An 11,035-nucleotide genomic window follows, 5' to 3' on the forward strand; every position below is an offset into this window, starting at 1 on the left:
GCAGCTGATAGAATGTGCGCTGTAGCATGATACTACGATATTTCTTCAAAAGCAGATCGTGGAGTCATTTTTATCGTTCACGATCAAAAATCGTCTTATCGCACACTCCTAATTTAGAGTTTGCTTGTATCTTAAGTCTTAAACATCTGCATTATTGGCATGCATATTCATCTTGAACCACCCACTAGTGTTGGGCGATATGCTCAATTTTCATATCATCCTATCGTCAGCCTGTGAGTTCGCCGATACACTACATTATTGTGCTAATTTATTTAATTATTTATTTACCTAGTTTCATTGCCGGAAAGTGAACCAACTCCAGTGTAAGTCTAAAAGCAGCCTAATGTTTTTAATATGACTGAATTTGTATTTAACATGAAAAAAATTATTATAATGCTTACATTTCCTCAGTTATTCAAAAAGCAGCTACAGAAAACAAGCAAAGAACATTACATTACCAATGAACATCATCACAAGCGCAGTCTAGCGCGAGTATATGCACTTTAAAAACACTCCCATTAAAATCAGTGAATCTGCTCTGTATGATGAATAAATCTCTTATACTTACATACATCGCACGTACTTCTGCACTTTGTTGTTTATGATGAGAGAATTTGCGAGTCATCTGAACAACGGAACTCTGCTGTTTCAGTGATGACTCATCTGAACTCCACTGATTGGCCAATGCATTCATAAGCTCAGCATAATTGTGTGTGATTGGTTATAACGCGCAATACTGTAAAACGCGGAAAAAGAAATACAATGCAACAAATAAGCCCTAATATTAATTAGAGAGTATTATTAGCCTGATAATAATAATAATAATAATAGGCTAATCGTCTTGCTATTGTCAAAGGCATAAGCCACAGGTGATATCTTTGACTATCTATCTATCGGCACAACCGTACCACCCACTTAACAGTAGATGTTGCTTAACTCCCCAACTGACGTAACATCCTGTTCTTAATACATAAGCTATTCTTAAGCGTAGCTGCAGAAGTTTTAGTGTGATGATTTGTAACATTGGTTGGGTCAGCAAGGGACTCTGAATGCTTCAGGGATTCTTATTGCAATCGAGAGATGAACAATATATTGGCAGCTATATCAGTATTGGCAGACACATTTAAAATGATAAATTGCAGTCATATGCCCTACATAATTTCTAGATGTCCTACCTATTGTTAAAGACAGTGAAATGCTTACTAAAGGTTTTCCATCCATGGCACACATGCATTTTGTTTATTTATTAATTTATTTTTGTAATAACTGTGAAGGTTATATTTCCCATTTTTACAAAAGAGTTGGCAATTGGCGCATAGAATTTCTTCATTCCAGTGGTTCATAGTAGGCATAGTAGGCATTATTTTATTTTCATGTACACATATTTTTTGGTGCCAGATGGAGCATATTAATAAGAATTATCATAGCAGTCAAAGTTTCTGTATCGGTACATTCTTATAATTAAGGATCCTACTCTCAGCAGTTCCTCGCCAACGAGTCTCCCTGTAGCCCCCCCCCACCATTGTTAAAATTGACCTGACAAGCGTTAAAAATCCCTCTGATTAGTATCTGGCCTTCTCTTTGATAATCACCTCTCTCCTTTTCAGATGGACTGGGTAATAGCCCTCTGGTGCTTGATGGACTTCACAGACTGAAGTCTCACAGGGGAAAAACTACAGCTATCAAAGTATTCTCTCCTGCATTGTCCATGAAAATGCTGGCTTCTTCCTACTGAAATTTAGGCTCTGCTGCTGACCTTTGAAGCCAATTTACAGAAGCTGTTGAGCTGAATCACACGCAGTTGGCTGTAGTTTGGCTCTGTTAACCGAAAGCCTAGAGAACAAATTGCATGTATTTAGGCCATTTGAATATGAAGTTCGGCTATGTAAAAAAAAAAAAAAGCAGTTTCATGGTCGATTCTTTGTTGGAATATTTGCTTCACGTAACCAGAAAGAGCTCATAAGTGATGAGTTTTCCTTGAACGTATGGACATCTCAGGATCCCTAATACTGTAAAATCACTGTTTACTGTAAATTTTATTTTATTTGATGGCTACTTCAGGCCTGATTAGCTCAAATCTCTCCCTCCACCCACTCCTACACACCCACCTACCAACACTTACAAACACACATGTCCAGTACACCCTCCCCTCTGCACTAAATCACCACACTTGAAGAGTTCAAAACATCAGACCTTGTTCCATATTGCTGTAGAAGAGCGTTCCTTGCCCGAGTTGACAGCGTATGACCTGTTCCTCTACCTCCTGTTGAGACAGAAATAGGTAAGCTGTCGGATGCACCTGCTGTCAGATCTGCAGAATGCAGATCCTAAACTGATCTGTACGGCACATTTTCAATCAGGATAGACAAGTCAAAAGCCAATCCTAGTTGTGTGAGGATCAGCAGTTGAGCAAGGCGACGGCAACACTTGAAGGTGATTAACTTGTTTTGGAGTTGGTGGTTTCGAAAGTTACCACCTGTTTTGCTCGCAGTGTTTTGGGTTGATTGATTAGTGTGTATTTGACTTGGTATCATTGTTAGCCTAACCCACTCTCTAAATATTTCTAGGTTAATCCAGGTTACTCAACTGATGTTATTTGCTCTCTCTTTATGTGATCTCAGCAGTTCTAAATGTTTTTATGAGGTGTTAACCAGTTTATGATCAAAATAAGCAGGTTTATGGACAGGTGACAGTTTAAGTTCTTGTGATTTGGGTGAAAGCATTTCTGTTTGTTCTTAGTATAATTAGATCATCTTACATTTAGTCTCGACAAACTAACCATGTTGCTACTGTGCATTAGGGTGCAGGTCCTCCACATGAACTGAATGACATGCTGTTATGGACCTTCTGGAGTGTATTTTTTTTTAGAGGTGTGTGTGTGTGTGTGTTTGGAGTCAAGAGGTCATGCTTTTTGAGGCTTTGATTCTTGACTCCACCCAGACACACACTCAAGGGCTTTTCACACTGAACGTGAAAATCGGCGCGAATGTTCGGCGTGATGACGCTTTTGAATCGAAAAAATAGATCCCTAATGGGGCTATTCACACTAGGCGCGATCATTCGCGGCGCAAAAAAGCGAAGATTTTTTTTTCCATACTGTGTGTCGATTTTTTCCCCCGTCGCTCCACGATGAAACGGGCCAATCAGATTTGAGCTTAGATCACGTGCCCGGAGCAGCTGCTGTTGCACAAAAGTGACGTGACATGTGGCCTAGTATGGTGATCCATACTAGGAATTAGTGCTCTGCATTTATCCCATCCTAAGTGCACACACACAGCAGTGAACACACACACACCGTGAACACACCCCCGGAGCAGTGGGCAGCCATTTATGCTGCGGTGCCCGGGGAGCAGTTGGGGGTTCTGTGCCTTGCTCAAGGGCACCTCAGTCGTGGTATTGAAGGTAAAGAGAGTGCTGTACATTCACTCCCCCCACCTACAATCCCTGCCGGTACGAGACTCGAACCCCGCAACCTTTGGGTTACGAGTCTGACTCTCTAACCATTAGGCCACGACTTCCCAAAAGGGTGAGAATGGTGGCGCTGTTTCGCCCACTGTAAACAAACACCAAAGAAGAGTTCTTGTTATTGTTGGTATTTGAGAACAGATTTATTCTCACGTTCTTTATACAGAATAACATTTCTATTAATTCTCCACTGAATTATGTGATCTGGAGAGCACAGTCCATTTTATTCCACGTGCGCGAGAGCGTGTTCACTCGAGATCTGTCAATCATCTCTTGCCCTTCCGTATATAAAAAAAATAGAGAAACATTTGTCTACACGTGAAATATGAAAGCAAATAGACATATGATTATGAAGATATATTTTCTGTAAGTTTTTATGCAGCTCACGGTATTTTTATAACAATAAAGGATGTTTATGACAAGCAGGTAGCGTTCAGTCTATTATAAAACATACAATCAAGTCTACCTATTATAGAAATCAAAGTCTACCTATTATAGAAATCAAAATCCATTTTAGATCACAATCGGAAGTTATTACAAGCACTTGATGATGGTTTAAAGTGGGGTTTGAGCAAAAACATTAAAGGGGTAATATGATGTTGCTAAAAAGAACATTATTTGGTGTAATGAAATGTTTATGCGGTTTAAGGTTCAAAAAACACATTATTTTCCACATACTGTACATTATTGTTTCTCATCTAAGCCCCACCTTTCTGAAACGCGTCGATTTTTACAAAGCTCATCGGTCTGAAAAGCGAGGTGTGCTCTGATTGGCCAGCTATCCAGTGCATTGTGATTGGCCGAATACCTCAAGCGTGTGACGGAAATGTTACGGCCCTTACCATACTGTGATGCCCTGTCCGGCCTGAGCGACGAGACAAAAACATTAAAACCCATTATAAACGAGGCATTTGTTGCATCCAGTGGGGACATAATTACAGATTATAATGACATATACTGTCTTTTTGCGCGTTGCATCGGCCGCATGAACATAAAACCATGTCTGCATTTGTGATCGGAGAAATTACAAATAATACTCTACACTGCTCAAAACTCGTCAGTGGCAAATTCTTTAATATAAAAAACGTACTTGCATTCTGTGAGTCAGAACAGCTGGCATTGTAGTCTACTTAGTAAAATATATCTTATCAGTTTCTAATTTCTTTTAAGTTTTGTTGAAACTGGTTACATAATTAATTCAGCATGTAGCAGCCTGTGTCACTTGGAGTTCACCCAGGATATTTTTTTTCTTTGGCCATGTCATGGTTTGGTGTTTTCTAGAGACCTGGAGTTAGGGGTGTGTGATATATCATCTGCAATAATATCGTAATTGTTGTTTTAACGATGTGCAATTTGACATTATCAAGTATTTTGCAAAAACCAAACAAAACACACCTACAGTGTGCATGCATACATTGTTACGGAGCCGACGAGAGGCATGCAGATCCATATGCAAAGCTTTATTCTTAAACATGGTCAAAACAGGCAAGGGTCAGACAATGGCATACATGTGTATTGAGGGCAAGACAAGAGTAATCCAAAGCGGGCGTGGTCGATCGGCGGCTAACAGTTTCCAGAGGGCTTGACAAGATAACATGAGCAATAGTCCAGGCAAGGTGCAAACACAATCCGAACGGCAAGACGAAAGGGATGATCGAAGACAGGCTAATAATTCCAGGGCAGGCAGCTGACAGACAGGATGAGAAAATCAAGACACCGGTATAACAAGACTAAACTAGGAGAGGAAACTGGCTCCGTAAAGTGCTACCACTTACAGAGCGATAAACACAAACAATACTCGGCGTTGAATGGTGGTGTGAGACTGATTTATATAGTGTGTGTTATTGGTAGCAGCTGTGTGTGATTGGTTTCAGGTGGGCTTGTGATTAGTGCAATAGAGTATGGGAAATGTAGTCCAGTGTGATGTGTAACAGTCTGTGAGGTATGAGAGTCAATATCATGGGAGGGAGACCTCTGGTGGTAAGTGGATGGACATTCATGACACATTACGTGATGAAGTCTAGACTACTGCGCATTTAGAATGTGTTCTTTCACTGCATATAGTTAATCAATATCACACATAGAGTGCCGTTTGAACAAGAAGTTAATTAAGAGACTTACTTTTTAGACACTATATTTCCTGTTTTTGTGACATTTTTCGACAACAGAAATAATTCCAAACTCAGCCACAACGCTGTTTTGCGTCTGAGCAACATGACGGTGTTTAGTTCCTGAATGAATCAACCGTTTAAATGATTCGGTTCAATTGCAATGACTCACTTATTAACAATGAATTGCTGCCACCTGCTGGTGTTTTAAATTTTTAAAATGTAAATACTTTCATATAACAGTATTCAACGTTTTGTTTGATATATCAAAAAATTATTTATGCATTTGTAATTGCAGGTTAAATGCATTCATGTTCTGCACTAAACAGTAGTGTGAAAATACATCTAAATGCCACAGATGCAGCTTCTGTGTTTGCTCTGCGTTGCAAAGATGGGATTTTATTCATACTGATTTAATTTGCTTGGTAACAGCCCAACTGTCTTATTCTAATTCACTGATTAAATCTAAGAATTTGACTGAAAAGATAATGCACATTTTTAGAAAAATGGCTTTATAAAGGTTAGGGGTGTGTGATATATCATCTGCAATAATATCGTAATTGTTGTTTTAACGATGTGCAATTTGACATTATCAAGTATTTTGCAAAAACCAAACAAAACACACCTACAGTGTGCATGCATACATTGTTACGGAGCCGACGAGAGGCATGCAGATCCATATGCAAAGCTTTATTCTTAAACATGGTCAAAACAGGCAAGGGTCAGACAATGGCATACATGTGTATTGAGGGCAAGACAAGAGTAATCCAAAGCGGGCGTGGTCGATCGGCGGCTAACAGTTTCCAGAGGGCTTGACAAGATAACATGAGCAATAGTCCAGGCAAGGTGCAAACACAATCCGAACGGCAAGACGAAAGGGATGATCGAAGACAGGCTAATAATTCCAGGGCAGGCAGCTGACAGACAGGATGAGAAAATCAAGACACCGGTATAACAAGACTAAACTAGGAGAGGAAACTGGCTCCGTAAAGTGCTACCACTTACAGAGCGATAAACACAAACAATACTCGGCGTTGAATGGTGGTGTGAGACTGATTTATATAGTGTGTGTTATTGGTAGCAGCTGTGTGTGATTGGTTTCAGGTGGGCTTGTGATTAGTGCAATAGAGTATGGGAAATGTAGTCCAGTGTGATGTGTAACAGTCTGTGAGGTATGAGAGTCAATATCATGGGAGGGAGACCTCTGGTGGTAAGTGGATGGACATTCATGACACATTACGTGATGAAGTCTAGACTACTGCGCATTTAGAATGTGTTCTTTCACTGCATATAGTTAATCAATATCACACATAGAGTGCCGTTTGAACAAGAAGTTAATTAAGAGACTTACTTTTTAGACACTATATTTCCTGTTTTTGTGACATTTTTCGACAACAGAAATAATTCCAAACTCAGCCACAACGCTGTTTTGCGTCTGAGCAACATGACGGTGTTTAGTTCCTGAATGAATCAACCGTTTAAATGATTCGGTTCAATTGCAATGACTCACTTATTAACAATGAATTGCTGCCACCTGCTGGTGTTTTAAATTTTTAAAATGTAAATACTTTCATATAACAGTATTCAACGTTTTGTTTGATATATCAAAAAATTATTTATGCATTTGTAATTGCAGGTTAAATGCATTCATGTTCTGCACTAAACAGTAGTGTGAAAATACATCTAAATGCCACAGATGCAGCTTCTGTGTTTGCTCTGCGTTGCAAAGATGGGATTTTATTCATACTGATTTAATTTGCTTGGTAACAGCCCAACTGTCTTATTCTAATTCACTGATTAAATCTAAGAATTTGACTGAAAAGATAATGCACATTTTTAGAAAAATGGCTTTATAAAGGTAAAAATGCCCATAAAAGGCAAAAATCTATTTAAACTTGTTGGAAAAGATTAATTTCTATCAGTGTGACCACCACACAGAATATGAAGAATTTCAAAAACCTTGAGTCAGCTGTCCAAGGCAGTCCTTAAAGTGCCCCTATTATGGCTCATGAAAGGTTCATATTTTGGTTTTGGGCGTCCCCAACAACAGGTTGACATGCATGCAAGGTCAAAAAACACTTTCATTGTCTTATGTTTAATTTTACCTTACTTGCTCACCGACTCCCAAACGATTCGCTCAACGATTCATTTTTCCAAACCCCTCCTTTGCGTGCCGTGATGCTAATCTGCGGTGATTGGTCCGATTGGTCTTGTTTTCATTTCATCATCCCTGTAATGCCTGATAATCCTATAAGATCATAGCATGTCACTGTAGCGAATCAGCTCATGGGGAAATATGAATAATTAACCATAACTAGGAAAAGGGATGATCAGGAATGGGTCCCCTCACAAGCATACTAAAATAGTCTAAGAATATCAAAGACAAAATACACAATGACAATAATATACTCAATGGCCTGAAGAAATATGTGTGTTCATTCAAATAACGGTTTTTCTATGAATTAACTAGAACACAGTCATTTCTACTCTGCTTTTCCTTGGGACAAGCAGGGATTTTCCCTGCTTTACATACTTTTGGCCAATAAACCCAGTGATATCAGCGTTGGTTGCCATGCAACAAAGAAGCCTGTTCGACTTCCTGGGGTGTTACGCATTCCGGGGGGAAGGGTTCATGGGTCCTCATATGGCTTGTTAACTGAGGTTACAGAGTATTTGTCATATAAAAAGAGAATATATAGTGTGTTGGATTGGTCCAGACGCTACATCACACTGTGCGACATGGATCTAATAAACTTGGCTATGACGTGTTCAGACAGTACGATGATGACACCTATTGACTCGTATGATATGACGCGCATTACTATAGAAGAATAAAACGTCATCAGCATGTGCAAGTGGTAAACAAAAAGAGCATAATAAATCACTCTTTAGCTGTTAAAGTTTTTATGTGTCCTGAAAAAAAACGAAGAGGCGAAAGGGCCACGATCACAGAAAACGCCACGATTATTTCACAATGGCAATCTTATGTCTAGGACAGCCGAAAATCATGCAGTGTGTCTTAGGCTTTACCATTCATCAAATTGTACTTAATTTGTTTTGTCTGCATTTTAGCACATATTTATTAGGAAATACAGCGTTATATTAATAATAATATAGTATTTAAAAGGGATAGTTCACCCAAAAATGAAAATTCTGTCATTAATTAGGCCTACTCACCCTCATGTCGTTCCAAACCCGTAAGACCTTCATTCAACTTTGGAACACAAATGTAATTTTTACAAAGCTACAAGATTAATTTTTGTGCGCATTCTGCGCAAACAATTCTTCTCCCATGTGTTACCGTACTCCGCCATTATGGAGAGTAACACAACGTGTTCTACGATGTGTTCTACGTCAGAAGCACCACATGCATGCGTCATGAAACTCTTTATAATGGCGGCAGATGGGATAATGAGAATTTTGATGAATTTTTGTTTCAAATTGTACTTAATTTGTTTTGTCTGCATTTTAGCACATATTTATTAGGAAATACAGCGTTATATTAATAATAATATAGTATTTAAAAGGGATAGTTCACCCAAAAATGAAAATTCTGTCATTAATTAGGCCTACTCACCCTCATGTCGTTCCAAACCCGTAAGACCTACATTCAACTTTGGAACACAAATGTAATTTTTACAAAGCTACAAGATTAATTTTTGTGCGCATTCTGCGCAAACAATTCTTCTCCCATGTGTTACCGTACTCCGCCATTATGGAGAGTAACACAACATGTTCTACGATGTGTTCTACGTCAGAAGCACCACATGCATGCGTCATGAAACTCTTTATAATGGCGGCAGATGGGATAATGAGAATTTTGATGAATTGATGAATTTTTGTTTGCTTTGCGCACAAAAAGTATTCTCATAGCTTTGTAAAATTATGGTTGAACCACTGATGTCACATGGACAATTTTAACAATGTCCTTACTACCATTCTGGGCATGGGAACATTCAGTTGCATTGCTGTCTATGGAGGGTCAGAGAGCTCTCGGATTTCATCAATATCTTAATTTGTGTTCTGAAGATGAACGAAGGTCTTACGGGTTTGGATCGACATGAGGGTGAGTAATTAATGACAGAATTTTTGGGTGAACTATCCCTTTAATTGGTTTTGTTTTCTGCTCAGACTTTTATAGCCAAAGGTGGATCGCAGTGTAATAACAACATACAGGGATATTAGAGATGCTAATAACGAAAGAGCCACGATCACAGAAAACGCCACGATTATTTCACGATGGCAATCTTATGTCTAGGACAGCCGAAAATCATGCAGTGTGTCTCAGGCTTTACCATTCATCAAATTGTACTTAATTTGTTTTGTCTGCATTTTAGCACATATTTATTAGGAAATACAGCGTTATATTAATAATAATATAGTATTTAAAAGGGATAGTTCACCCAAAAATGAAAATTCTGTCATTAATTAGGCCTACTCACCCTCATGTCGTTCCAAACCCGTAAGACCTTCATTCAACTTTGGAACACAAATGTAATTTTTACAAAGCTACAAGATTAATTTTTGTGCGCATTCTGCGCAAACAATTCTTCTCCCATGTGTTACCGTACTCCGCCATTATGGAGAGTAACACAACATGTTCTACGATGTGTTCTACGTCAGAAGCACCACATGCATGCGTCATGAAACTCTTTATAATGGCGGCAGATGGGATAATGAGAATTTTGATGAATTGATGAATTTTTGTTTGCTTTGCGCACAAAAAGTATTCTCATAGCTTTGTAAAATTATGGTTGAACCACTGATGTCACATGGACAATTTTAACAATGTCCTTACTACCATTCTGGGCATGGGAACATTCAGTTGCATTGCTGTCTATGGAGGGTCAGAGAGCTCTCGGATTTCATCAATATCTTAATTTGTGTTCTGAAGATGAACGAAGGTCTTACGGGTTTGGATCGACATGAGGGTGAGTAATTAATGACAGAATTTTTGGGTGAACTATCCCTTTAATTGGTTTTGTTTTCTGCTCAGACTTTTATAGCCAAAGGTGGATCGCAGTGTAATAACAACATACAGGGATATTAGAGATGCTAATAAATAAATAAATGAGTAAATATTCTTTGGTAGAATCATCCATATCTTGGCCTCTTTGGATGGCTTTTAGTTAAGGTCATCACAGACATGCAGCAAAAAGAAGAATCTCAGCCACAATCCCTGAGGCCCTGAGTGCTGATTTCAGCCTCTGTGTGTGAGGACACTATATTAACACACCTCACTAAATGGCACACTGCTTATCTCATTCATAGCTTAGTGGAACGGGAGCTTATGAAAAAATGAGCTTTCAGTTTATCCTTCCCATTACCATCCAAACACAACACAGTATTTAGAAAGCATGACTGTCCAGACAATGGCTCTGCAGACAAGAACAGATGATGTCAAGAGTATCATCTGTTGTGATACAGCATGCATTTGTTCTGAATTGCACAAAATTTGCTGC

Source organism: Sinocyclocheilus grahami, unplaced genomic scaffold, assembly GCF_001515645.1.
Source record: "Sinocyclocheilus grahami isolate Dianchi unplaced genomic scaffold, SAMN03320097.WGS_v1.1 scaffold547.1, whole genome shotgun sequence".
Lineage (NCBI taxonomy): Eukaryota > Metazoa > Chordata > Actinopteri > Cypriniformes > Cyprinidae > Sinocyclocheilus > Sinocyclocheilus grahami.